We start from the raw sequence: 26,994 nt of genomic DNA on the forward strand, positions 1-26,994 counted from the left end.
ACATTTGGTAGTGTATATAAGTCCATGCCACTATCTCACTTCGTCCCAGTTTACCCTTTCCCCTCCCTGTGTCCTCAAGACCATCCTCTACATCTGCATCTTTATTCCTGTCCTGCCCCTAGGTTTTTCAGAAACTTTTTTTTTTTAGATTCCTTATATATATGCATTAGCATACAGTATTTTTTTTTCTTTCTGACTTACCTCACACTATATGACAGACTCTAGATCCATCCACCTCACTACAAAACTTAATGTTGTTTATTTTTATGGCTGAGTAATATTCCATTGCATATATGTGCCACATCTTTATCCATTCATCTGTTGATGGACACTTAGGTTGCTTCCATGTCCTGGCTATTGCAAATAGAGCTTCAGTGAACATTGTGGTACATAACTTATTTTGAATGATGCTTTTCTCAGGGTATATGCCCAGTAGTGGGATGGATGAGTCATATGGTAGTTCTATTTTTAGCTTTTAAGGAACCTTGGTACTGTTCTCCTTAGTGGCTGTGTCAATTTACATTCCCACCAACAGTGCAAGAGGGTTCCCTTTTCTCCATACCCTCTCCAGCATTTATTGTTTCTAGATTTTTTGATGATGGCCATTCTGACTGGTGTGAGATGATATCTCATTGTAGTTTTGATTTGCATTGCTCTAATGATTAATGATGTTGAGCATTCTTTCATGTGTTAGCAATCTGTATATTTTCTTGGGGAAAAGTCTATTTAAGTCTAATGTCCATTTTTGGATTGGGTTGTTTGTTTTTTTGATATTGAGCTGCATGAGCTGCTTGCAAATTTTGGAGATTAATCCTTTGTCAGTTTCTTCATTGGCAAATATTTTCTCCCATTCTGAGACTTGCCTTTCATCTTGTTTATGGTTTCCTTTGCTGTTCAAAAGCTTTTAAGTTTCATTAGGCCCCATTTGTTTATTTTTGTTATTATTTCCATTTCTCTAGGTGGTTGGTCAAAAAGAATCTTGCTGTGATTTATGTCATAACGTGTTCTGACTTTGTTTTTTTTTTTTTTTTTTTTTTTTTTTTGTTGCTTATTTATTTATTTATTTATTTATTTATTTATTTTTTTTTTAACATCTTTATTGGGGTATAATTGCTTTACAATGGTGTGTTAGTTTCTGCTTTACAACAAAGTGAATCAGCTATACATATACATATGTTCCCATATGTCTTCCCTCTTGCGTCTCCCTCCCTCCCACTCTCCCCATCCCACCCTTCCAGGCTGTCACAAAGCACCGAGCTAATATCCCTGTGCCTTGCGGCTGCTTCCCCCCAGCTATCTACCTTACTACGTTTGTTAGTGTGTATATGTCCATGACTCTCTCTCGCCCTGTCAAAACTCACCCTTCCCCCTCCCCATATCCTTAAGTCCGTTCTCCAGTAGGTCTGCGTCTTTATTCCTATCTTACCCCTAGGTTCTTCATGACATTTTTTTCCCTTAAATTCCATATATATGTGTTAGCATACGGTATTTGTCTTTTTCTTTCTGACTTACTTCACTCTGTATGACAGATTCTAGGTCTATCCATCTCATTACAAATAGCTCAATTTCATTTCTTTTTAAGGCTGAGTAATATTCCATTGTGTATATGTGCCACATCTTCTTTATCCATTCATCCGATGATGGGCGCTTAGGTTGTTTCCATGTCCTGGCTATTGTAAATAGAGCTGCAATGAACATTTTGGTACATGACTCTCTTTGAATTTTGGTTTTCTCAGGGTATATGCCAAGTAGTGGGATTGCTGGGTCATATGGTAATTCTATTTGTAGTTTTTTAAGGAACCTCCATACTGTTCTCCACAGTGGCTGAACCAATTCACATTCCCACCAGCAGTGCAAGAGTGTCCCCTTTTCTCCACACCCTCTCCAGCATTTATTGTTTCTTGATTTTTTGATGATGGCCATTCTGACTGGTGTGAGATGATATCTCATTGTAGTTTTGATTTGCATTTCTCTAATGATTAATGATGTTGAGCATTCTTTCATGTGTTTGTTGGCATTCTGTATATCTTCTTTGGAGAAATGTCTATTTAGGTCTTCTGCCCATTTTTGGATGGGGTTGTTTGTTTTTTTGTTATTGAGCTGCATGAGCTGCTTGTAAATTTTGGAGATTAATCCTTTGTCAGTTGCTTCATTTGCAAATGTTTTCTCCCATTCTGAGGGTTGTCTTTTGGTCTTGGTTATGGTTTCCTTTGCTGTGCAAAAGCTTTGAAGTTTCATTAGGTCCCATTTGTTTATTTTTGTTTTTATTTCCATTACTCTAGGAGGTGGGTCAGAAAGGATCTTGCTGTGATTTATGTCATAGAGTGTTCTTCCTATGTTTTCTTCTAAGAGTTTGATAGTTTCTGGCCTTACATTTAGGTCTTTAATCCATTTTGAGCTTATTTTTGTGTATGGTGTTAGGGAGTGATCTAATCTCATACTTTTACATGTACCTGTCCAGTTTTCCCAGCACCATTTATTGAAGAGGCTGTCCTTTCTCCACTGTACATTCCTGCCTCCTTTATCAAAGATAAGGTGTCCATATGTGCGTGGGTTTATCTCTGGGCTTTCTATCCTGTTCCACTGATCTGTCTTTCTGTTTTTGTGCCAGTACCATACTGTCTTGATTACTGTTGCTTTGTAATATAGTCTGAAGTCAGGGAGCCTGATTCCTCCAGCTCCTTTTTTCGTTCTCAAGATTGCTTTGGCTATTCGGGGTCTTTTGTGTTTCCATACAAATTGCGAAATTTTTTGTTCTAGTTCTGTGAAAAATGCCAGTGGTAGTTTGATAGGGATTGCATTGAATCTGTAGATTGCTTTGGGTAGTAGAGTCATTTTCACAATGTTGATTCTTCCCATCCAAGAACATGGTATATCTCTCCATCTATTTGTATCATCTTTAATTTCTTTCATCAGTGTCTTATAATTTTCTGCATACAGGTCTTTCATATCCTTAGGTAGGTTTATTCCTAGATATTTTATTCTTTTTGTTGCAATGGTAAATGGGAGTGTTTTCTTGATTTCACTTTCAGATTTTTCATCATTAGTATATAGGAATGCCAGAGATTTCTGTGCATTAATTTTGTATCCTGCTACTTTACCAAATTCATTGATTAGCTCTAGTAGTTTTCTGGTAGCATCTTTAGGATTCTCTATGTATAGTATCATGTCATCTGCAAACAGTGACAGCTTTACTTCTTCTTGTCCAATTTGGATTCCTTTTATTTCCTTTTCTTCTCTGATTGCTGTGGCTAAAACTTCCAAAACTATGTTGAATAAGAGTGGTGAGAGTGGGCAACCTTGTCTTGTTCCTGATCTTAGTGGAAATGCTTTCAGTTTTTCACCATTGAGGATGATGTTTGCTGTGGGCTTGTCATATATGACTTTTATTATGTTTAGGAAAGTTCCCTCTATGCCTACTTTCTGGAGGGTTTTTATCATAAATGGGTGTTGAATTTTGTCGAAAGCTTTCTCTGCATCTATTGAGATGATCATATGGTTTTTCTCCTTCAATTTGTTAATATAGTTTATCACATTGATAGATTTGCGTATATTGAAGAATCCTTGCATTCCTGGAATAAACCCCACTTGATCATGGTGTATGATCCTTTTAATGTGCTGTTGGATTCTGTTTGCTAGTATTTTGTTGAGGATTTTTGCATCTATGTTCATCAGTGATATTGGCCTGTAGTTTTCTTTCTTTGTGACATCCTTGTCTGGTTTTGGTATCAAGGTGATGGTGGCTTCGTAGAAGGAATTTGGGAGTGTTCCTCCCTCTGCTATATTTTGGAAGAGTTTGAGAAGGATAGGTGTTAGCTCTTCTCTAAACGTTTGATAGAATTCACCTGTGAAGCCATCTGGTCCTGGGCTTTTGTTTGTTGGAAGGTTTTTAATCACAGTTTCAATTTCAGTGCTTGTGATTGGTCTGTTCATATTTTCTATTTCTTCCTGATTCAGTCTTGGCAGGTTGTGCATTTCTAAGAATTTGTCCATTTCTTCCAGATTGTCCATTTTATTGGCATAGAGTTGCTTGTAGTAATCTCTCATGATTTTTTTTATTTCTGCAGTGTCAGTTGTTACTTCTCCTTTTTCATTTCTAATTCTATTGATTTGAGTCTTCTCCCTTTTTTTCTTGATGAGTCTGGCTAGTGGTTTATCTATTTTGTTTATCTTCTCAAAGAACCAGCTTTTAGTTTTATTGATCTTTGCTATTGTTTCCTTCATTTCTTTTTCATTTATTTCTGATCTGATTTTTATGATTTCTTTCCTTCTGCTAGCTTTGGGGTTTTTTTGTTCTTCTTTCTCTAATTGCTTGAGGTGCAAGGTTAGGTTGTTTATTCGAGATGTTTCCTGCTTCTTAAGGTGGGCTTGTATTGCTATAAACTTCCCCCTTAGAACTGCTTTTGCTGCATCCCATAGGTTTTGGGTCGTTGTGTCTCCATTGTCATTTGTTTCTAGGTATTTTTTTATTTCCTCTTTGATTTCTTCAGTGATCACTTCATTATTAAGTAGTGTATTGTTTAGCCTCCATGTGTTTGTATTTTTTACAGATCTTTTCCTGTAATTGATATCTAGTCTCATGGCGTTGTGGTCGGAAAAGATACTTGATACAATTTCAGTTTTCTTAAATTTACCAAGGCTTGATTTGTGACCCAAGATATGATCTATCCTGGAGAATGTTCCATGAGCACTTGAGAAAAATGTGTATTCTGTTGTTTTTGGATGGAGTGTCCTATAAATATCAATTAAGTCCATCTTGTTTAATGTATCATTTAAAGCTTGTGTTTCCTTATTTATTTTCATTTTGGATGATCTGTCCATGGGTGAAAGTGGGGTGTTAAAGTCCCCTACTATGAATGTGTTACTGTTGATTTCCCCTTTTATGGTTGTTAGTATTTGCCTTATGTATTGAGGTGCTCCTATGTTGGGTGCATAAATATTTACAATTGTTATATCTTCTTCTTGGATCGATCCCTTGATCATTATGTAGTGTCCTTCTTTGTCCCTTTTAATAGTCCTTATTTTAAAGTCTATTTTGTCTGATATGAGAATTGCTACTCCAGCTTTCTTTTGGTTTCCATTTGCATGGAATATCTTTTTCCATCCCCTTACTTTCAGTCTGTATGTGTCTCTAGTTCTGAAGTGGGTCTCTTGTAGACAGCATATATAAGGGTCTTGTTTTTGTATCCATTCAGCCAATCTGTGTCTTTTGGTGGGAGCATTTAGTCCATTTACATTTAAGGTAATTATTGATATGTATGTTCCTATTTCCATTTTATATATTGTTTTGGGTTCGCTACTATAGGTCATTTCCTTCTCTTGTGTTTCGTGTCTAGAGAAGTTCCTTTAGCATTTGTTGTAAAGCTGGTTTGGTGGTGCTGAACTCTCTCAGCTTTTGCTTGTCTGTAAAGGTTTTAATTTCTCCATCAAATGTGAATGAGATCCTTGCTGGGTAGAGTAGTCTTGGTTTCAGGCTATTCTCCTTCATCACTTTCAGTATGTCCTGCCACTCCCTTCTGGCTTGTAGGGTTTCTGCTGAGAGATCAGCTGTTAACCTTATGGGGATTCCCTTGTGTGTTATTTGTTGTTTTTCCCTTGCTGCTTTTAATATGCTTTCTTTGTATTTAATTTTTGACAGTTTGATTAATATGTGTCTTGGCGTGTTTCTCCTTGTATTTATCCTGTATGGGACCCTCTGTGCTTCCTGGACTTGATTAACTATTTCCTTTCCCATATTAGGGAAGTTTTCAACTATGATCTCTTCAAATATTTTCTCAGTCCCTTTCTTTCTTTCTTCTTCTTCTGGAACCCCTATAATTCGAATGTTGGTGCGTTTCATGTTGTCCCAGAGGTCTCTGAGACTGTCCTCAGTTCTTTTCATTCTTTTTTCTTTATTCTGCTCTGCAGTAGTTATTTCCACTACTTTATCTTCCAGGTCACTTATCCGTTCTTCTGCCTCAGTTATTCTGCTATTGATCCTATCTAGAGTGATTTTAATTTCATTTATTGCATTGTTCATCGTTGCTTGTTTCATCTTTAGTTCTTGTAGGTCCTTGTTAACTGTTTCTTGCATTTTGTCCATTCTACTTCCAAGATTTCGGATCATCCTTACTATCATTATTCTGAATTCTTTTTCAGGTAGATTGCCTATTTCCTCTTCATTTGTTAGGTCTGGTGGGTTTTTATCCTGCTCCTTCATCTGCTGTGTGTTTTTCTGTCTTCTCATTTTGCTTATCTTACTGTGTTTGGGGTCTCCTTTTTGCAGGCTGCACTTTCGTAGTTCCCGTTGTTTTTGATGTCTGTCTCCAGTGGCTAAGGTTGTTTCAGTGGGTTGTGTAGGCTTCCTGGTGGAGGGGACTAGTGCCTGTGTTGTGCTGGATGAGGCTGGATCTTGTCTCTCTAGTGGGCAGGTTCACGTCTGGTGGTGTGTTTTGGGGTGTCTGTGGCCTTATTATGATTTTAGGCAGCCTCTCTGCTAAAGGGTGGGGTTGTGTTCCTGTTTTGCTAGTTGTTTGGCATAGGTTGTCCAGCACTGTGGCTTGCTGGTCGTTGAGTGAAGCTGGGTGCTGGTGTTAAGATGGAGGTCTCTGGGATATTTCCACCATTTAATATTATGTGGAGCTGGGAGGTCTCTTGTTGACCAGTGTCCTGAAGTTGGCTCTCCTACCTCAGAGGCAGAGCCCTGACTCCTGGCTGGAGCACCAAGAGCCTTTCATCCACACAGCTCAGAATAAAAGGGAGAAAAAGTAGGGAGAATTAGTAGAAGTATGAGTAAAGAAAGAAGGAAAGGAGGAAAGGAAGGAAGGAAGAAAGAAGCAAAGAAGGAAAGAAAGGAGGGAGGGAGGGAGGGAGGGAGGAAGGAAGGAAGGAGGTAAAGAAGGAAAAAAGACAGAAAGAAAGATGATACAGTAAAAATAAAATAAAGTATAATATAGTTATTGAATTAAAAAATATTTAGAAAAAAAAAAAAAAAAGGGACGGATAGAACCTTAGGACAAATGTTGGAAGCAAAGCTATACAGAGAAAATCTTACACAGAAGCATACACATACACCTTCACAAAAAGAGGTAAAGGGGGAAAAATCATAAATCCTGCTCCCTGAGACCACCTCCTCAATTTGGGGTGATTCGTTGTCTAAAGGAGGGAGGGAAGGAAGGAAAGAAAGAAAGAACGAAGGTAAAGTATAATAAAGTTATTACAATTAAACTTAATTATTAAGAAAAAGAATTTTTAAAAAAAAGTCATGGACGGATAGAGCCCTAGGACAAATGGTGGAAGCTAGAGTATACAGACTAGATGTCACACAGGAGCATACACGTACACCTTCACAAAAAGAGGAAAAGGGAAAAAAATCATAGATTTCGCTCCTAAATTCCACCTCTTCAATTTGGGATCATTCCTTGTCTATTCAGGTATTCCATAGATGCAGGGTATATCAAGTTGATTGTGGAGCTTTAATCCGCTGCTTCTGTGGCTGCTGGGAGAGATTTCCCTTTCTCTTCTTTGTTTTCACAGCTCACAGGAGCTCAGCTTTGGATTTGGCCCTGCCTCTGCGTGTAGGTCGCTGGAGGGCGTCTGTTTTTTCGCTCAGACAGGACGGGGTTAAAGGAGCCGCTGATTCGGGGCCTCCGGCTCACTCAGGCCGGGGGTTGGGGGATGGGGGAAGGAGGGGCACTGCGTGCGGGGCCGGCCTGCGGCGGCAGAGGCAGCGTGACGTTGCGGCAGAGGCCGGCGTGACGTTGCACCAGCCTGAGGCCCGCCGTGCGCTGTCCCGGGGAAGTTGTCCCTGGATCCCGGGAACCTGGCAGTGGCGGGCTGCACAGGCTCCGCGGAAGAGGGGTGTGGAGAGTGACCTGTGCTCGCACACAGGCCCCTTGGTGGCGGCAGCAGCAGCCTTAGCGTCTCCCGCCCGTCTCTGGGGTCCGCGGTTTTAGCCGCGGCTCGCGCCCGTCTCTGGGGTTTGCGCTTTCAGCCGCGGCTTGCGCCCGTCTCGGGGGCTTGCGCCCTCAGCCGCGGCTCGCGCCCGTCTCTGGGGTTTGTGCTTTCAGCCGCGGCTCGCGCCCGTCTCGGGGGCTCGCGCCCTCAGCCGCGGCTCGCGCCCGTCTCTGGGGTTCGCGCTTTTAGCCGCGGCTCGTGCCCGTCTCTGGAGTTCCTTTAAGCAGCGCTCTTAGACCCCTCTCCTCGTGCACCAGGAGACAAAGAGGGAAGAAAAAGTCTCTTGCCTCTTCGGCCGGTGCAGGCTTTTCCCCGAACTCCCTCCCGGCTAGTCGTGGTGCACTAACCCCTTCAGGCTATGTTCAAGCCGCCAACCCCAGTCCTCTCCCTGAGCTCCGTCCAAAACCGAAACCCGAGCCTGAGCTCGCAGCCCCGCCCGCCCCGGTGGGTGAGCAGCAAGCCTCTCGGGTTGGTGATTGCTGGTCGGCACCGATCTTCTGTGCAGGAATCTCCCCGCTTTGCCCTCCGCACCCGTCGCTGTGCACTACTCCGCGGTCCCGAAACTCCCCCCTCTGCCTCCCGCAGTCTCCGCCCGCGGAGGGGCTTCCTAGTGTGTGGAAACTTTTCCTCCTTCACAGCTCCCTCCCACTGGTGCAGGTGCCGTCCTTATTCTTTTGTCTCTGTTTTTTTCTTTTGCCCTACCCAGTTACGTGGGGAGTTTCTTGCCTTTTGGGAGGTCTGAGGTCTTCTGCCAGCCTTCAGTAGGAGTTCTATAGGAGTAGTTCCACGTGTGGATGTATTTCTGGTGTATCCGTGGGGAGGAAGGCGATCTCCGCGTCTTACTCTTCCGCCATCTTCAAGGTCCCCCCCTGACTATGTTTTCCTCTAAGACTTTTATAGTGTCTCGCCTTACATTTAGGTCTTTAATCCATTTTAAATTTATTTTTGTGTATGGTGTTAAGGAGTGTTCTACTTTCATTCTTCTACACGTGGCTGTCCAGTTTTCCCAGAACCACTTATTGAAGAGGCTATCTTTTCTCCATTGTATATTCTTGTCTCCTTTTTCAAAAATAAGGTGACCATATGTGTGTGGGTTTATCTCTGGGCTTTCTATCCTGTTCCATTGATCTATATTTCTGTTTTTGTGTCAGTACCATATTATCTTGATTACTGTAGCTTTGTAATACAGTGTGAAGTCAGGGAGCCTGATTCCTCCAGGTCCGTTTTTCGTTCTCAAGATTGCTTTGGCTATTCGGGGTCTTTTGTGTTTCCATACAAATTGTGAAATTTTTTGTTCTAGTTCTGTGAAAAATGCCAGTGGTAGTTTCATAGGGATTGCACTGAATGTGTAGATTGCTTCGGGTAGTATAGTTATTTTCACAATGTTGATTCTTCCAATCCAAGAACATGGTATATCTTTCCCTCTGTTTGTATCATCTTTAATTTGTTTTATCAGGGTCTTATAGTTTTCTGCATACAGGTCTTTTGTCTCCTTAGGTAGGTTTATTCCTAGGTATTTTATTCTTTTTGTTGCAATGGTAAATGGGAGTGCTTCCTTAATTTCTCTTTCAGATTTTTCAACATTAGTGTGTAGGAATGCAAGAGATTTCTGTGCCTTAATTTTGTATCCTGCTTCTTTACCAAATTCATTGATTAGCTCTAGTAGTTTTCTGGTAGCATCTTTAGGATTCTCTATGTATAGTATGATATCATCTGCAAACAGTGACAGCTTTACTTCTTCTTTTCTGATTTGGATTCATTTTATTTCTTTTTTGCCTCTGATTTCTGTGGCTAAAACTTCCAAAATTATTTTGAATAATAGTGGTGAGAGTGGACAACCTTGTTTTGTTCCTGATCTTAGAGGAAATGGTTTCAGTTTTTCACCGTTGAGAACGATGTTGGCAGGGCTTTTTTCATATATGGCCCTTAGTATGTTGAGGTAAGTTCTCTCTGTGCTTACTCTCTGGAGGGTTTCTATCATAAATGGGGCTGAGTTTTTTCAAAAGCTTTTTTCTACATCTATTGAGATGATCATATGATTTTTATTCTTTAATTTGTTAATATGGTGTATCACATTGATAGATTTGCATATATTAAAGAATCCTTGCATTCTTGGTATAAACCCCAGTTGATTATGGTGTATGATCCTTTTTATGTGCTGTTAGATCCTGTTTGATAGTGTTTTGTTGAGCATTTTTTTCATCTATGTTCATCAGTGATATTGACCTGTAGTTTTCTTTTTTGTGACATCCTTGTCTGGTTTTGTTATCAGAAATTCCCCCTTTTGGATGGTCAGATGAAGCTGAGTCATTAGCTATTGAACAGGCAGTCAGTCCATGCCTAAAAAATCACATAAACATGGGAAAGTGAATTATAAGTTCAAAAATGGAGAAAAGTAGAATCACGAATCATCTTGAATGTAATGCTATGTAATATAAAAACATGAGGAATCAGTGCATGAAATAAACAGAAGCAATCATCTTTCTGCTTTCCAGACTTACCATGACCAGTTTCCAACACAAGCCCTCTGTTTATTTAAGTTAATTGAAATCCAAAACTCATCTCCCTCTGTCATGCTTTCACTCAAAAAGGCCACCAGGGAATGTTTCTGAATGTGTGACAGTGCCATTCTTCCATTCTGTAAAGTCCAAATTCCTTTGTATTACTTTCAGCTGCATTTATTGTTTGTACACCACCCATTTAGGACTTCATGTAAGCCATCTTCTATTGTGATAATTAATGGAGATTTCACCTTGGCTTGACTGTAATATTTTTGAGGGTACACACCATGCCTGGGCTCTGTGACTTACTTACTAAAATCAATTTATTAGATGGTAAAAATAATTGTTTAATGATCTTCCATCTTAGATTTTTTTTTTTTTTTTTTTTTGTGGTACGCGGACTTCTTACTGTTGTGGCCTCTCCCATTGTGGAGCACAGGCTCTGGACACGCAGGCTCAGAGGCCATGGCTCATGGGCCTAGCCAGTCCACAGCATGTGGGGTCTTCCCAGACCGGGGCACCAACCTGTGTCCCCTGCATTGGCAGGCGGACTCTCAACCACTACGCCACCAGGGAAGCACCATCTTAGATTTTTAATTTTACTTTTATTTTGTATTGTTTTTCCATATCTTTATTCAAGGATGAATGATTTACAATGTTGTGTTAGCTTCTGCTGTACAACAAAGTGCCTCCTTTTTCATAAATTAGGTGACCATATATGCATTTAACTCTGGGCTTTCTATTCTGTTCCATTGATCTATATTTCTGGTTTATTTGTGCCAGTACCATACTGTCTTGATTACTGTAGCTTTGCAGCATAGTTTGAAGTCAGGGAGCCTGATTCCTTCAGCTCCGTTTTTTACAAAAGATTGCTTTTGCTATTTGGGGTCTTTTTTGTTTCCATACAAATTGTAAAATTTTCTATTCTAGTTCTGTGAAAAATGCCACTAGTAATTTGATAGGGATTGCATTGAACCTATAGATTGGTTTGGGTAGTATTGTCATTTTCACAATATTAATTCTTCCAATCTAGGGACCTGGTATATCTCTCCATCTGTTTATATTATCTTTAATTTCTTTCATCAGTGTTTTATAGTTTTCTGAGTACCAGTCTTTTGCCACCTTAGGTAGGTTATTCCTAAGTATTTTAGTGTTTTTATTGCAATGGTAAATGGGATTGTTTCCTTAATTTCACTTTCTGATCTTTCATTGTTAGTGTATAGGAATGCAAGTTATCTCTGTGCACTAATTTTGTATCCTGCAACCTTGCCAAATTCATTGATTAGTTCTAGTAGTTTTCTGGTCACATATTTAGGATTTTCTATGTATAGTATCATGTCATTGGCAAACAGTGATGGTTTTACTTCTTCTTTTCCAATTTGTATTCCTTTTATTTCTTTTTCTTCTCTGATTGCTGTGGCTAGGACTTCCAAAACTATGTTGAATGATAGTGGCAAGAGTGGACGTTCTTGTCTTATTCCTGATCTTTAATGAAATGCTTTCAGTTTTTCACCATTGAGAATGATGTTTGTTGTATATGGCTTTTATTATGTTGAGGTAAGTCCCCTCTATGCCCAGTTTGTGGAGACTTTTTATCATAAATGCGTGTTGAATTTTGCTAAAAGTTTTTCTGCATCTATTGAGATGATTATATACATTTTTCTTTAATTTGTTAATATCACATTGAGTGGTGTTGAATTTTGCTAAAAGTTTTTCTGCATCTATTGAGATGATTATATACTTTTCTCTTTAATTTGTTAATATGGTGTATCACATTGAGTGTTTTGTGTATATTGAAGAATCCTTGCATCCCTCGGATAAATCCCACTTGATCACGGTGTATGATTCTTTTAATGTGCTATTGGATTCTGTTTGCTAGTATTTTGTTGAGGATTTTTGCATCTATGTTCATCAATGTTATTGGTCTATAATTTTCTTTTTTGTGTGGTATCTTTGTCTGGTTTTGGTATCAGGGTGATGGTGGCCTCATAGAACAAGTTTGGGAGTATTCCTCCCTCTGCAATTTTTTGGAAGAGTTTGAGAAGGATAGGTGTCAACTCTTCTCTAAGTGTTTGATATAATTGGTCTGTGAAGCCATCTGGTCCTGGACTTATGTTTGTTGGAATATTTTTAATTACAGTTTCAATTTTATTACCTGTCATTGGTCTGTTTATATTTTCTAATTCTTTCTGGTTCAATCTTGGAAAGTTGTACTTTTCCAAGAATTTGTCCATTTCTTCCAGGTTGTCCATTTTATTGGCATATAGTTGTTTGAGGTATTCTCTTCTGATCTTTTATATTTCTGTGGTGTCAGTTGTAATGTCTCCTTTTTCATTTCTAATTTTATTGATTTGAGTCCTCCCTTTTTTTTGATGAGTCTGGCTAAAAGTTTATCAATTTTGTTTATCTTCTCAGAGAAACAGCTTTTAGTTTTATTGATCTTTGCTATTGTTTTCTTTGTTTCTATTTCATTTATCTCTGCTTTGATCTTTATGATTTCTCTCCTTCTACTAATTTTGGGGGGTTTTTTTTTGTTCTTTTTTTCTAGTTGTTTTAAGTGTAAGGTTAGATTGTTTATTTGACATTTTTCTTGTTTCTTGAGGTGAGCTTGAATTGCTATGAACTTCCCTCTTAGAACTGCTTTTGCTGCATTGAACAGGTTTTGGATCTTCATGTTTTCATTGTCATTTGTTTCTAGGTATTTTTTAAATTCTTCTTTGATTTCTTCAGTGATCTCTTGGCTATTGAGCAGTGTACTGTGTAGCCTCCATGTGTTTGTATTTTTTACAGTTTTTTTCCTGTAATTGATATCTAGTCTCATAGCATTGTGGTTGGAAAAGATGCTTGATATGATTTCAAATTTCTTAAGTTTACTAAGGCTTGATTAGTGACCCAAGATGTGATGTATTCTGGAGAATGTTCCTTGTGCACTTGAGAAGAAAGTGTATTCTTCTGCTTTCAGGTGGAATGTCCTAAAAATATCAGTTAAGTCTCTCTGGCCTGGTTTGTTGTGTCATTTAAAGCTTGTGTTTCCTTATTTATCTTCCATCTGGAAGATCTGTCTATTGGTATAAGTGGGATGTTAAAGTCTCCCACTATTGTTGTGTTATTGTCAATTTCTCATTTTATGGCTGTTAGCATTTGCCTTATGTAATGAGGTGTTCCTGTATTGGGTGCATAAATATTTATAATTGTTATGTTTTCTTCTTGGATTGATCCCTTGATTATTATGTAATGTGCTTCCTTATCTCTTGTAACAATCTTTATTTTAAAGTCTCTTTTATCTGATATGAGTATTGCTACTCCAGCTTCTTTTGTGATTTCCATTTGCATGGAATATCTTTTTCCATCCCCTCGCTTTCAGTCTGTATGCGTCCCTAGGTCTGAAGTGCATTTCCTCTAGACCGCATATATAAGGGTCTTGTTTTTGTATCCATTCAGCCAGTCTGTGTCTTTTGGTTAGAGCATGTAATCCATTTACATTCAAGGTGATTATCAATATGTGTGTTCCTATTACCATTTTGTTAATTGATTTTGGTTTTTTTTTGTGGGTCTTTTTCTTCTCTTCTGTTTCCTGCTTAGAGAAGTTCCTTTAGCATTTGTTGTAAAGCTGGTTTGGTGGTGCTGAATTCTCGTAGATTTTTCTTGTCTGTAAAGCTTTTGATCTCGCCATTGAACCTGAATGAGATCCTTGCCAGGTAGAGTAATCTTGGTTGTAGTTTTTTTCCCTTTAATCACTTTAAATATGTCCTGCTACTCCCTTCTGGCTTGCAGAGTTTCTGAAAGATGAGCTGTTAACTTTATGGGGAGTCCCTTGTATAGTATTTATTGCTTTTCCCTTGCTGCTTTTAATATTTTTTCTTTGTATTTAATGTTTTTTACTTTGATTAATATGTGTCTCAGTGTGTTTCTCCTTGGATTTATCCTGTATGGGACTCTCTGTGCTTCTTGGACTTGATTGACTATTTCCTTTCCCATATTAGGGAAGTTTTCAACTACATTATCTTCAAATATCTTCTCAGACCCTTTCTTTTTCTCTTCTTCTGGGACCTTATAATTCAAATGTTGGTGCATTTAATGTTGTCCCAGAGGTGTCTGAGACTTTCCTCAGTTCTTTTCTTTTTTTTATTCTTCTCCCCAGCTGTTATTTCCACCATTTTATCTTCCAGCTCACTTATCCATTCTTCTGCCTCAGTTATACTGCTCTTGATTCTTTCTAGAGTATCTTTAATTTCAGTTATTATATTGCTCATCACTGTTTGTTTGCTCTTTAGTTCTTCTAGATCCTTGTTAAATGTTTCTTGTATTTTCTCCATTTTGTTTCTGAAATTTTAGATTATCTTTACTACCATTACTCTAAATTCTTTTTCAGGTAGGTTGCCTATTTCATATTCATTTATTTTTCTTGTAGGTTATTACCTTGCTCCTTTGTCTGTAACATTTTTTTTTGTCATTTCTTTTCTTTTTTTTTTTTAATGGGTGGGGCTGTATTTTTGTCTTCTTGTTCATTGGCCTGAGGCATCCAGCACTGAGTTTGCAGGCAGTTGGGTAGATCTGGGTCTTGGTGTGAGATGAGGACCTCCAGGAGGCCTCACTCCAATTAATATTCCCTGGGGTCTGAGGTTCTCTATTAGTCCAGTAGTTTGGACTTGGCACTCCCACCACAGGAGCTTGGGCCCAACCTCTGGCCTGGGAACCAAGATCCTACAAGCCACATGGTGTGGCAAAAAAAAAAAGAAAAGAAAAATAGGAGCAGTACAATAACAAAGAATAAAAAATAAAATAAATTTAGAAAAATAAAAGATTTATTAGAAAAAAATATAAATGAATCAACAACAAGGTAAAACAGAACCCCAACCTAAGAGAAGAAAAAAGAAAAAAAAAAAAGACCTTGGCTATGGCTATGGGGGACAGAGTGTAGGCAGAGGGTAGAACTTAGACATCCGTGATGTTTGAGTGTGGAGTGGGGCCTAGGCTCAGGGCCCATGAATCTGGAAAAGGCCTTGGGGGTGGGGCCTAGGCAGGGCCATGTTCAAGCATGGGGCGGTGCTTCTGCTTAGGACCTGTGCAGAAGGGGAGAGGCAGCACATGTGGAGAGTGTAGTTCTGGAGTTTGGAGGTAAGGCCCTGGGTCAGGGTGTTTGGGTGGATTTTAGGCCCAGCACAGTTGGAGGGGGTCTCAGAGGGGATCTCCAAGTGTAGAGGTAGGGCCCTGGGTGCGGGTGTAGGGGCGGGCTTGGGCTCTGTAAAGTAGGAGAGAGGCTCTGAGGGCAGATGTTTAGGCCCAGGAGCCCAACAGGCTCCCCGGTGCCTAAGTGAACAGGGAAAGCACTGGCCCATTCCTTTCCGTTCCTTCACTCCCCTCCCCCACCATCTCCGCCAGGGTCTCCCCCGTTGCCGCTGGACCCCTAACCATGTGTGGGTCCTGCTGCATATAGAAACTCCTCCCCTCCCCCAGCCACCCCTCAGGCATGGCCTGTCCTGTAGGTCTGGCCTTTACTTTGGCTCCCCCTTCCCTCCCCACTCCCAGGACCCGCGTGGCTGGAGGGGTCCTCAGTGAGCAGAGGATCAGGCCGGGGATCTCAGCAGGCTCCCGGGGGCCCAAGTGGACAGGGGAAAACTGGCCATGCTCCCTTTTGATCCTCTGCCCTCCCAGTGGTCCCCCTATTTCCCTCTTCAGGTGTGGGATCCCTTCCCTCTCCCAGCCGCCCCTCAGGGGCCCCAGTCCCGTCCTGCCTCCACTTCTCCTCCCCCTTCACTCCCCACCCATGCCCCAAGTCCTACCCAGTAACTGGGGGTTCGTCTCATCCCCTTAGGTCTGTGGTCCCCCACCAGTGCCTGGTAGGTGTCCTAGTTGTGCAGAGATGCAAATTCTGTGTCCTCCTAGTCCGCCATTTAAAATTTTTTTTTTTTTTTTTACTTTTAAACAACTGTTTCTACAAACCGTGGTCTGAGAAAATTTATTTAGGGTTTTACATTTAGGAAAACTTTTACAAAGGGTGTTTACTTCTGGATTCATAAATCCATATGATATAGAAACTTCAACTTTATACAAAAAACAGGCTTCAGTATTTCTTAATGAAAACCTCATGGCATTATGTATTAGTTTTGTCTGGTAAGGAATCATAATCAGAAAATACACTGTACATTTTAAAGCTGTTTACCTGGAACAAACTTAACACATACCAGATTGAAGGGAGGGTTCAACATGGCAGAGATGTAGATGTGAGAGGTGTCATGGTGAGTGTGGAAGGTACTGCCGAGTGTTTAGGGGTGTTGGAGGAGCAGTGGATTACATGCAGTTTGGTGTTCCTGCTATACAAAAGTAGTGTCAGAGAACCTTGAGCCATGAGACTTGAGTGGTAAGCAGGAGCCAGATCCTGAGGGGTCAGGGTGCCCCTCTGAGCAGCAAATCCATGGTAGCATTCAGTGAAGAGGGTCAGGGTCAGATTGGTATTTTACTAAGACTACCAATCTCTGCAATGGAAATCTAGGGCTTATTTTCTCAGTTGAGGTTCATGGCCATGACACCACTGTTAATCGTAGATCCACTTAAGTACAAAGTCCATCCACCTAGGCTATTAGGACTTGTGACTAATATCATATGTCCTGGGGAGAACTACTACTATATGATAAAAGGTGGTATATTCTCAAATCATCCAAATACGTTGACTAATTACTGAAGATCTTCTTGATGTTTTCTCTATCACAGGTTAGATAAAAGGAATAGATCTGTCTAGGTGGAAGAACTGCTAAAACCATGAAAGAAACTAGTATCTCAAGTGCATTTGAGGCTCATATTTTTGAAGATGGAGAGATAAGGGACAGTAAGACAAAGAGAAGAACAAAAAAAGTCTCCTTCCTTTTTTGTATTCATTATCAAATACAAAGATAAATAAATAGATCAGTCAATCAATCAATCAATCCTTATTGTTTTTCTAATTAGAAGCTAATTTTGATTTCCCTAAATATCTATCATTGTTTTTGAGGCAGGAGGAGTGTGAAGGAAATTTAAAGTATTGACCAGCAAAGGAAGATGTGGCAGCTGTCTTGGAAATAAATCAATTAAAGCTTCATAATTATCTAGCCAGTGAAACCTGTCCTAAACCACCTTGATCCTCTGGATGTCACAGTGGGAGATTGGAAGAAATAGTTCTCACAACTTGCTACAGGAGTTTTCTTTCATTGGTTGTCCAGAAAATAAATGGTGTCTCTATGTGATACTAATGATTAGTATCACATAGTGATAACAGGAAAGGAAACAGGAAAGGAAAAGAGAGGTTTGAGACATAGTAAACCTGATTCAGACCCATGATCTGGAATCTGGGCCTGGGAAAACCTAGAAAGTACATATGTGACTTTGCTCAAGTGTCATATTGGCAATTTGGAGATTCATCAACTGGGGAGGTCATTAGATGCTCCCTTTATTGCACTATTCTCTTTTAGGAGTGCAGTGATGACCAGCCTTACAGAATAGAGATGCTTGGTCATATTGTTGAAATACAGGCCTGGGAACAGGAGCTATAGCTCACCTGCTGACCACCAGGATTGGTAATCTCTTCCAGAAGGGCCTGTTCTTCTCCAGTGAGTTGGAAGACAGCAATGCCATTACTCATCAACCACTTGTGTTCAAAGGTGAGAGAACCATGTTATGCAGACCAGTTTCCAGCATTGTGATGACAGATGACCCCTATTATCTGGAAGTGATTTGGTGGGTAGGATACAAGGTGGAAATCAAAGTAGCTCAAACCCAGATTCCTGAGTGATAATAGCCTAAGGGGCCATTCTGGTGTCCTAGTATTGCCTGCCAGATATTGTACAGTATCACACGAGGTCTCAGCCTGGACACCACCAAATTCTGACTGATATGGCACATGTTGTAAGGGGAGGAAAGATAGCTGAACAGTCTGAGACAGGGATCAGCTTTCAAACATAAATCTCCTAAATTGCCTAGCTGGTGTGAATAGAGCAAAGATAAAACTACTTGTGATTCATTCATTTATTCATTCATTCACTCCTTTATTTAGGCTGGTGACTTTGTTTTATTGGAATTCACAGTGCTGAATTTAAAACGTCATGATTGTAAGTCAGAAAAATAATAGAAATGAAAAAGCCAACAGCTGACTTCTATTATTCTAGTCACCCTGTATTGTCCTATTTACTCTTATTTTGATCTTTGACATTATTTCTATTTAGCAGGTAAAGATTTATTACTAAGTGGGAATGTTTCTTTAATTGGTGATAGGCTACACAACTTCATTGTCTTATTTGTCTCACCATTCTTTTTCTTATTCCCTGAACAGCTGATTTTTCTGGTAGCATGTAGAAACATCTAAGGAGTGGTGGGAGTCAAAGAGGAAAGATCGTTGCCTATGCTACTAAAACAAAAATAATTTTTGAGTGTTCTGAGTGTCACAATGCCAAAGACTTAGAACTGTGTATTTCAGCTGACATGTAAGTTGGGATTTTTTCCCTGAATAAGTTTTAAGAATCTGTTGGAACTAACTAAAGTTACCTAATCACAGGTAGTGACAGTCCACACTTGTTCCAATGTTGACCAAAACATTTGTATAAAGGATTCTCAAAGAGAGTACATACCCTTCTTAATATCTTCTTGCTTCTGAGAAAACTGGAGGTGACACATACACATCCTGCTCTCAGCTGGCTCCCTGGGATGGGTGCAGCCCACTTTGACTATGAAGTGCCATGTACTCTTTCTCTCCTTCTCTTTATTCCTCTCTCTCTCTCTCTCACTTTTGCTCTCTCTCCTATGGTTGGTATGTGGTGGCTATATAAATTTTTGTAGAAATAGTGCCTGAAATAAATAACTATTTATTTTTCTGCAGAAATGGGTGTCTGGATACTTTTCTGTGCTATACCTAAAATTTCATAAAGCTATCTGAGGAAGGCTTTCAAATCCCCCCCACACCCAGTTTTACTGAATGCTGCATCCATCTTATCTCAGTAAGTGATGACAAATATAAAAAATCTCCCAAATATTTCAATAGAAAAATCAAGCAATTATTTGTCTGGGCTTCACTGTTGATTTCAGCAATGTGACATGAACCTCACTTGTCAACTTTTCATTTCAGATTTGTTTTTGTTAACTCTTAAAGCCATTGTTTCTTTTCTGTCTTACTCTATTTGGCCATACACTTTCTGCTTGAATTCAAACTGTCTGTCAAAAGTGATAATGGGCAGAAAGACGCAGCATGAGAAGTTAGCCTTCTTGTCTTTCAGCATTTTCCCCTGGATGTAATTTTCCTAATACTAATGCAACTGTACATTTGACTCACAAATTACAAAGCCCTTCGGAAAGGGCAATTGTATCTTCATCACGAGCACATCTTCTCATTCTGTGATTCCAGTAATCTTCATTTTATGGGCACATGCTCATTCTAAAGATGCAGAACTGGAAAAAGCTTGGCCACCTTAGTTCTGAGAGGAGACACTTGTATTCCATTTATGACCTTTGCTGCTAACCCTGGGCTGCCCCAGGATGAGACTGGACATTGTCTCAGATGTCTCTGAGGGATCAGGCTATGTCACTTTGCATCTCTCAAACCATGTCCCTTTTGCTTGTTACTTCTAGCAGCTCTCTCCCCAGCATTGTCACCAACCACCTTCATCCTCTTTTCCATTTTTTACAAGTCAAACTTTCTTTATGGAGTGTGGGTCATCCAGAAGTGAGAGGACAAACATGGGGTGCCCGAGGTTCCAGGCCCTTCCTGTGTCTGGCGGACACCCTCTTTGGCCTTGTGCATGTCATTCCGGTTCTCTCCACTTCCGCTTTCCCATCTGTTAAAAAGTGGATAATAATATTTGCCTCACTGGGGTGTATTTATGCTTAATTACTGTAATTGCTTGTAAACAATTTGCTATCCTGGGATAAAACATATGACTTAAGAACAAAAATTGGAGGAGAAACTTTAATATCTCTTTATTTTTAAAATTTATTAGGCAGTTTATTTCAACCGTGTGCACAGCAACTTCTCAAGACAAGGGATAATGTGATGACATGGAAAGACATCTGGTTCTGGAGATAGGTTTCTTCTCTATTTCCAGCCTGAAATTGCTGTGTGATTTTTAAGCTTCCCTGGGCTTAAGACGCTTATTTCAAAAGTGTTGGTAACATCTGTCCAATTTATCTTACAGAGATGTGAAGAGTATCACAGGCAACAACTGATGTGAAGAAAGATTTAGGAAATTAAAAGGCCTATAAAAAGCACTTTTACTCAACCATTTAATAGCAAAATAAACCCTAGGACTAATGCAGTATTAAGAAAACAGGGTGTTGGGCATATGTGAGATATTTTACACAAAAATATTATATATGCAATTGGCCTTCCATATCTGTGGGTTCCACATTCACAAATTCCACCAACCTCAGGTTGAAAATAATTTGAAAAAATATTCCAGAAAGTTCCACAAAACAAAACTTGAATTTTCCCTGCCCAAGCAAATATTTACATAGCATTTACATTGTGTTTATAACTACTTACATAGCATTTACATTTATTCGGTATTATAAGTGATCTAGAGATGATTTAAAGTGTACAGGAGGATGTTCTTAGGTTATATGCAAATACTACACCATTTTATATAAGGGACCTAAGCATCTGTGGATTTTGGTATCTGTGGGGGATCTTGAAACCAATCCCCTCCGAACACAGAGCAATGACTATATCTATATCTATCTATATCTATATCTATCTCTATCTATCTATCTCTATCTATCTGTCTATCTATATGTATTTAAACATTTCCCTAAAATAAATTTGCTGTTTTTATTAGGTCATCCAGAGAACTTCATATATGCCACTGGATCCAATGGTACCATAAGCTGTAGGATATAATTCCCTTGAGTCTGTCTCCCCCACCCACATAGGACAAATACTGCTTGGAAAAAGGCAACACATATGATGTTAAAAGATGCCTAAAAGCCATATTCCAGGCCTCTGAAACCTCCTCTATTCACCTTGAATTTTTCAGGAAACTCCACCATTAGAGATTTACTCCTTTCAGTATCCTCAAAAGGGGAAATTAACACCAAAAATTTCATTGACGTTACTATTGACTTTCAGACTCTTAACCCCAAGGGGTATGAATGGTCTGGAATGCATGAATATCCACATGGGAAGTTCTGGGGAAGGATGAGGGAAAGAAGATCCCAAAGGGGAGATGGAGATAGGGTGGAATTGGGAGGGATATTGTGATGCAAAAGGAATGGAGTATGGTAAAGCAGAGAGGAGAGCCCTGAAGGCTCTAACATTAAAACCTGTGATGATAGACAGATATATAGATAGAAAGATTTTTCACTGTATATTGTTCTTGCTAGAGTCAATGGGGTTTAACTCATTTTGTCAAATCATATTGATTTAAGATCATATCTGAGAAGAGGGCAGGTGGTGGTTTGGGGGAAAAAATTACTCCACACTCATTAAAACCTCATTCTATATTGGAACCCCTTAACTCAGGAATTATGTATTGGTGGAGACCCCACATTTCTAAGTACATACGTACTCCAGATGCTAAAATTGTCTTTCTCGGCTTTCAGAGAGGAGGAATTAGACTACACTGGACCCAGAAATCCTATTTCTGGTCCAGTAAAGTTGCCTACATTTGGTTTTAGTCCCAGAATTGGAAAAATGCATTGATATAGGTTGTTGGCTCCTAGAGATTGCTTCTTAACTGAAGTGAGTTTGTTACTAGGAGACAGAGAACCTTGGAAGGTGACACTGAAAAGGCTCTGTCCCTGTGTCCAGGAGGGGGATTCAAAGTCTCATGGAGCAAAAGAGGAATATAGCATACACATGGCTGTGTGCAGTCTGTGCATGGAAGAGGTGTTCTTGAAGTGCTTCTAGGGCTTACCTCTACCTAGTGGACAAGCGTTAGCATCAAGACAGTATGAGAGTGGCCCAGATGAGCCCTGTAGAAGCCAACCTGGATGAGTGGAGTAAATCTACATGGAGTTTATCTCCTCATTTCCTCTACCTATTATATGTTTTATTGTATGACTGAAAGGTCCTGGAGAGGTCCAGACAAAGCCCTGTATCAACTCCTCACTCCCCTTCATGACTTTTCATGCTCTTCCCTGAGACCATTATCTAAAACACTGTCTGCAATTACTCTTCAAGGCAGCATGTAATCAGCCAAGGGCTACAAGACCAGGGTTTCAAACAGTCCCAAATGCTGAGGTTTGGGACATATTATAGGGGAGATTCACTAGAGAGTTAGCTAAGTGGTCAAGCTTCCTTGGGTAAAATAGATTATTACGCATGATGAGTCAAGACATGAAAACATGAGGACGTAGGATATGAGTGAATGTATTTCTTTATAATGTATCTGTCTGCAGAGGAGGGGGAAGGAGGAGGGGGGCTGGAAGGTGAAAATGTCCAGATGCTGGCGTGCAGTAAAGCATTCCTCGCTGTTAGTTCCAGTAGGTCATTACTGCATTAATTTGGTGTTTAATTAAATGCCTATGCAACAGACCATTTATTTGTTATCTAATATTAGCTTTAGTTCTTATTAAATGCTAGCTGAGGGCTTGATTCACTTACATTTGATGTCCTCTTATACTCTTTTCAGAAACAACAGCCAAACCCAACGAGGCCTCACTGCGCCTGCAAAGATTTATACACACAGATTTCAGTGTGAGGGATACAATATGCTGGTGTATTAGGTGCGGGTAAGGGAAATAAAAAGAAGGTGTCATTTCATACTGAGATAGCAATTACCCAAATACATGGGCTGTGGTCTCCCTTTCCCCACCCCCTGTCTTTTGTGTGATGGTAGATATTAAGAGGGGAGGTGGAGGCTGGAAGGGGAAGATATTCCCCATCCTGTGTTGACATGTTTCCTCCCCTACCCACGTTCTACCTTCCCCTGTGCTGAAGGCAAAGGCCACTGGCTTTCCCCTGGCTAAATTTCTCATTCCCTTGTGTATACCTGAGCTTTTAGTGATACTTGTAGCTCTACCATGAAATGCTCCAACACTAGGGGCTTGTGTACTTACTGTCAAGTCGATCAAGGTGCACTTCAACTGAAATATTATTTTGGATGAAAGGAGAGCAAAAAGGCCAGGAAAGGTGAGAGAGAGAGGAATTCTGAAGCACAGTGGAAATATTAGGAATATGACCCAAGCCAATGTTTGTTACCAGTCTGTCATTTGCATGTCACCATCAACATTTTTCCCATGCCTACTGCCACATACCTCCCGTCTATCATTTATTTAACGTTTTCTTCAAACTTATCCATTCTTCTTAAATTAGAAGTTTGATTTTAAAAGAAAACTTGACTTCACTATCTCAAATACATGACTGATGTTACTTTCCATAAGAGGGTGATAGTATGAAAATAAATACAATATAATTAAATAATGTTATTAATTTATGGGAAAATACTACTACCTGTCAAAGGTTCTGAGCTTCAAGTCTACACTTAATTTTCTAAAAAAGGAGAAAATAAATGTTAGAGAGGTGTTAAAAATGCACAGTTCCAGACTGAGAATTTATCCTTGGTATCATCAGAAGGATGAAAAGAGAATTGAAAAGGGAATAACTTTCTCACTATGTGATTTAATTTTGTTTGCCAGACTTGTGCATTACCTAAAATTATCTGTAACATTTCACACTTAAGGAAATATTGCTCTAAGTCACAGGAGTTCAATTCTAAACTTATCAAAAATTTTAGGAAAAACTCAAGAATTATTTGGGATGGAGCAACTGGAGGGGATAAATGGGAGGCTTTAGAAACCAATGGCCCTTTACTGATTCATAGAGCTTGTCAGGCTGTGATATTGCAGAGCAGGGCTTCCAGTGGTTACAGTCATTCCTTTGAAGGCCTCGGTTGCAGCCCCTCCATGCCCAGTTCTCTGTCCCCAAGCCCTCTTACCCCATCTGGGGTACAGAGCCATACATATGCTCTCTCCTTTATGATCAATCTACAGCCTTCAGAGCCTTGTAAAATGCTCCATTTAAACATCATTCATTTCAAGGTCTTTTCTGTGAAAACTTATCAAGTATCTTTAGCATCAGTGGTGCATCAAACCACAATTAGTCATAAATTTTATTATTTACAACTGGATGAGAGCATGTATGATAACAGAACCAGTGCGTTTTGAAGAAGAAACATGCTTAGAGCACAAAGGAGAAGTCTGGAGAGTGTAGGCATGGTGGGGCATCCCAGGCAGCCCCATGTAGGGCTCTGTGCTTGTCTTACCCATCTACACATGAAGGAGAGCTTCCCAAGGCTCCATGTACCTGGATCCCTAATGGGTCTTTTTCTAGATCTTGACGGTTTCTCTCTCATGGCCTAACCTACTCTGTGGCACATTGTCATCAATGTACAACAGATATGTGAGTTATCTTCTAATCAATCATTCTGGTGGTGGCCTCTAATTTTCATATCACATGACAAAGCTTGAGTTCAGGAGGCTGCGTGGACTAGAAGGCAGGGCCAGAAACCAGGTCCCCGGTTCCCGTTTAAGTTGCATAAATACTAGTGAGAATGACTCTACTGAAAACTAGATACCAAAGGAATATGGCAACAGGTTATAATCCAAGCATGACATCCACTTTGGAGACATTTAAAACAAATGAAAAGGTCTCCCAACGGGGAAGAAGAACACAACTTTGGAGAAGGATGAGAAGACGATGTGTAAAATTTAGGTGGACAAACTGATTGTCAAGCAGCCAGCATCAGGAAAGCATTTCTCAGTAGCTGGCAAATCTGCAGTCCTTGGGCTGGAGTTTCAAATGGCCACTCTTGGGAGTTAGATAATTTATTCAGAAACAGTGGTTCTAAAGGAGTCAGAGGAATGGATATATGATTAAGACTGGGGTCCACTGATAAGAGTCAGGCATAAGACTTGGTAACAAGAATCAAGCAAGGTTGGAATTAGTACTAGACACTGGAAAAGGATGTGTATATGGGGAGGGGCAATAAAGACAGGAGAATGTCAAGACTGAGATGAGGTGAGACCATGAACCAACCCACCCCCCAATCCTGTGCTAACATGGGTCTGTTATTATAGTCTTGGGAGGCAGCAAGAACGTGTATTTAGAACTATGACTGAGACAGAGGTAAGTTTTAAAGGAGGAGAGGGAGGGAGAGCAACATCTAAAATATAAGCCTATGATTGATTGATTAGGGTCCAGACTAGAGGACTAAACTGTAAGAAAAGTCATCAAGAAAGAATAAGTTGGGCCAGTCCACTGTCATCAACCTCTTCTCCTTCCCTGCAATGTATGGCTCAAGTGATTCCCCAGTGATGTGTGTGTGTGTGTGTGTGTGCATATGTGTGTGTGTGTGTGTGTGTGTGTGTGTTTAATTGAAGTATAGTTAATTTACAATGTTGTGTTAGTTTCAAGTATACAGCAAAGTGATTCAGTTTGTTCTTTCCTTGCACACCTTTGGAGTGAGTTCTCCACCACTGACTCACTGACCCATTGTTTATCCTTAGTTACACCCCACAGCCTGGCCATTTCTAGTTGTAGAGGATACAGAAAGCAGGCTCTCTACATGAGTACAAACAGGCATAATTGTACCAGCTCTGCTGTGTTACAGGCTGCTCAGATAATCCAGTGAAATAGAAGTGGGGAAGCGCTCCATAAAGTTAAATGTGCTTTACAACTCCAAGAATGTTCCTCTCTTGGAATTATTTAATCATCAAATGCCTGCTTTGCTCTGCATATGTGGACCTAACTGTGGACTTGGTTTGCTCTGGCCTGCAGGGGTTTCTCAGCTTCCCTGGAAGGAAGCTCTCTGCTCCTGGAACTGCTGACAGGGCCTCAGCGGCAATGGTGGTAGCAGGTGGTTCTCTGATAATGTCGGCTCCAGTTGAGGTACAGGAAAACAGAGCATCCGAAGACTGAAACCTGAGCAATAACAGGAAATGAAAAATGGGCAAAGTTATATCCTCTGTTCCCTCATAAAGGCTCCTGTGACAAATGGAATCACAGACATCATGCCGACTGCCTTGCTGAGGTATCTTGACAGCAAATATCCGTCCTCTGGTTATCTATGGGAAAATAATAAGCAAATGGTGTATGGGGGGCATATGGGGAGAAGGAGAGAGAGAGAGAGAAAGAGAGAGATTTGCAGTTGATCAACAACTATAGCTGCTATCTACAACGTTAAAAGAAAAGGCCATCTATACCTCTACGCTGAACTTTAAATATTTAACTAACATTTGTGGGCTTGTTAAAATAGTGCTACTAATACATGGCAGTATTTGCTAAACTGGTTTTTCTGGGTGAAATACAAAATGCAAGAGTGTGAATTCAACCATAAGCGGCCATACAAACACCCTTTCCTTTCCCGTTGTCCATTGTCAAAGCCAGCACTTAACTAAAGAGGCTTCTGAATAATGGTGTGAACATGTACTTCGTTCATACATTTTATAGTTAACACTAGGTTTGAAATTCATCTTTTCCATCCACATGATACAAATATAAATGCATAAATGTGCATCCAAGAAAAAATAATCTCTTTGGCTTTCAATTAATTTGAAAGTAAATCATGATGCCGTTGTTTTCCTGGCAGATGCTAGATGTTCA

The sequence above is a fragment of the Phocoena sinus genome, chromosome 14 (genome assembly GCF_008692025.1).
Source record: "Phocoena sinus isolate mPhoSin1 chromosome 14, mPhoSin1.pri, whole genome shotgun sequence".
Classification (NCBI taxonomy): Eukaryota; Metazoa; Chordata; class Mammalia; order Artiodactyla; family Phocoenidae; genus Phocoena; species Phocoena sinus.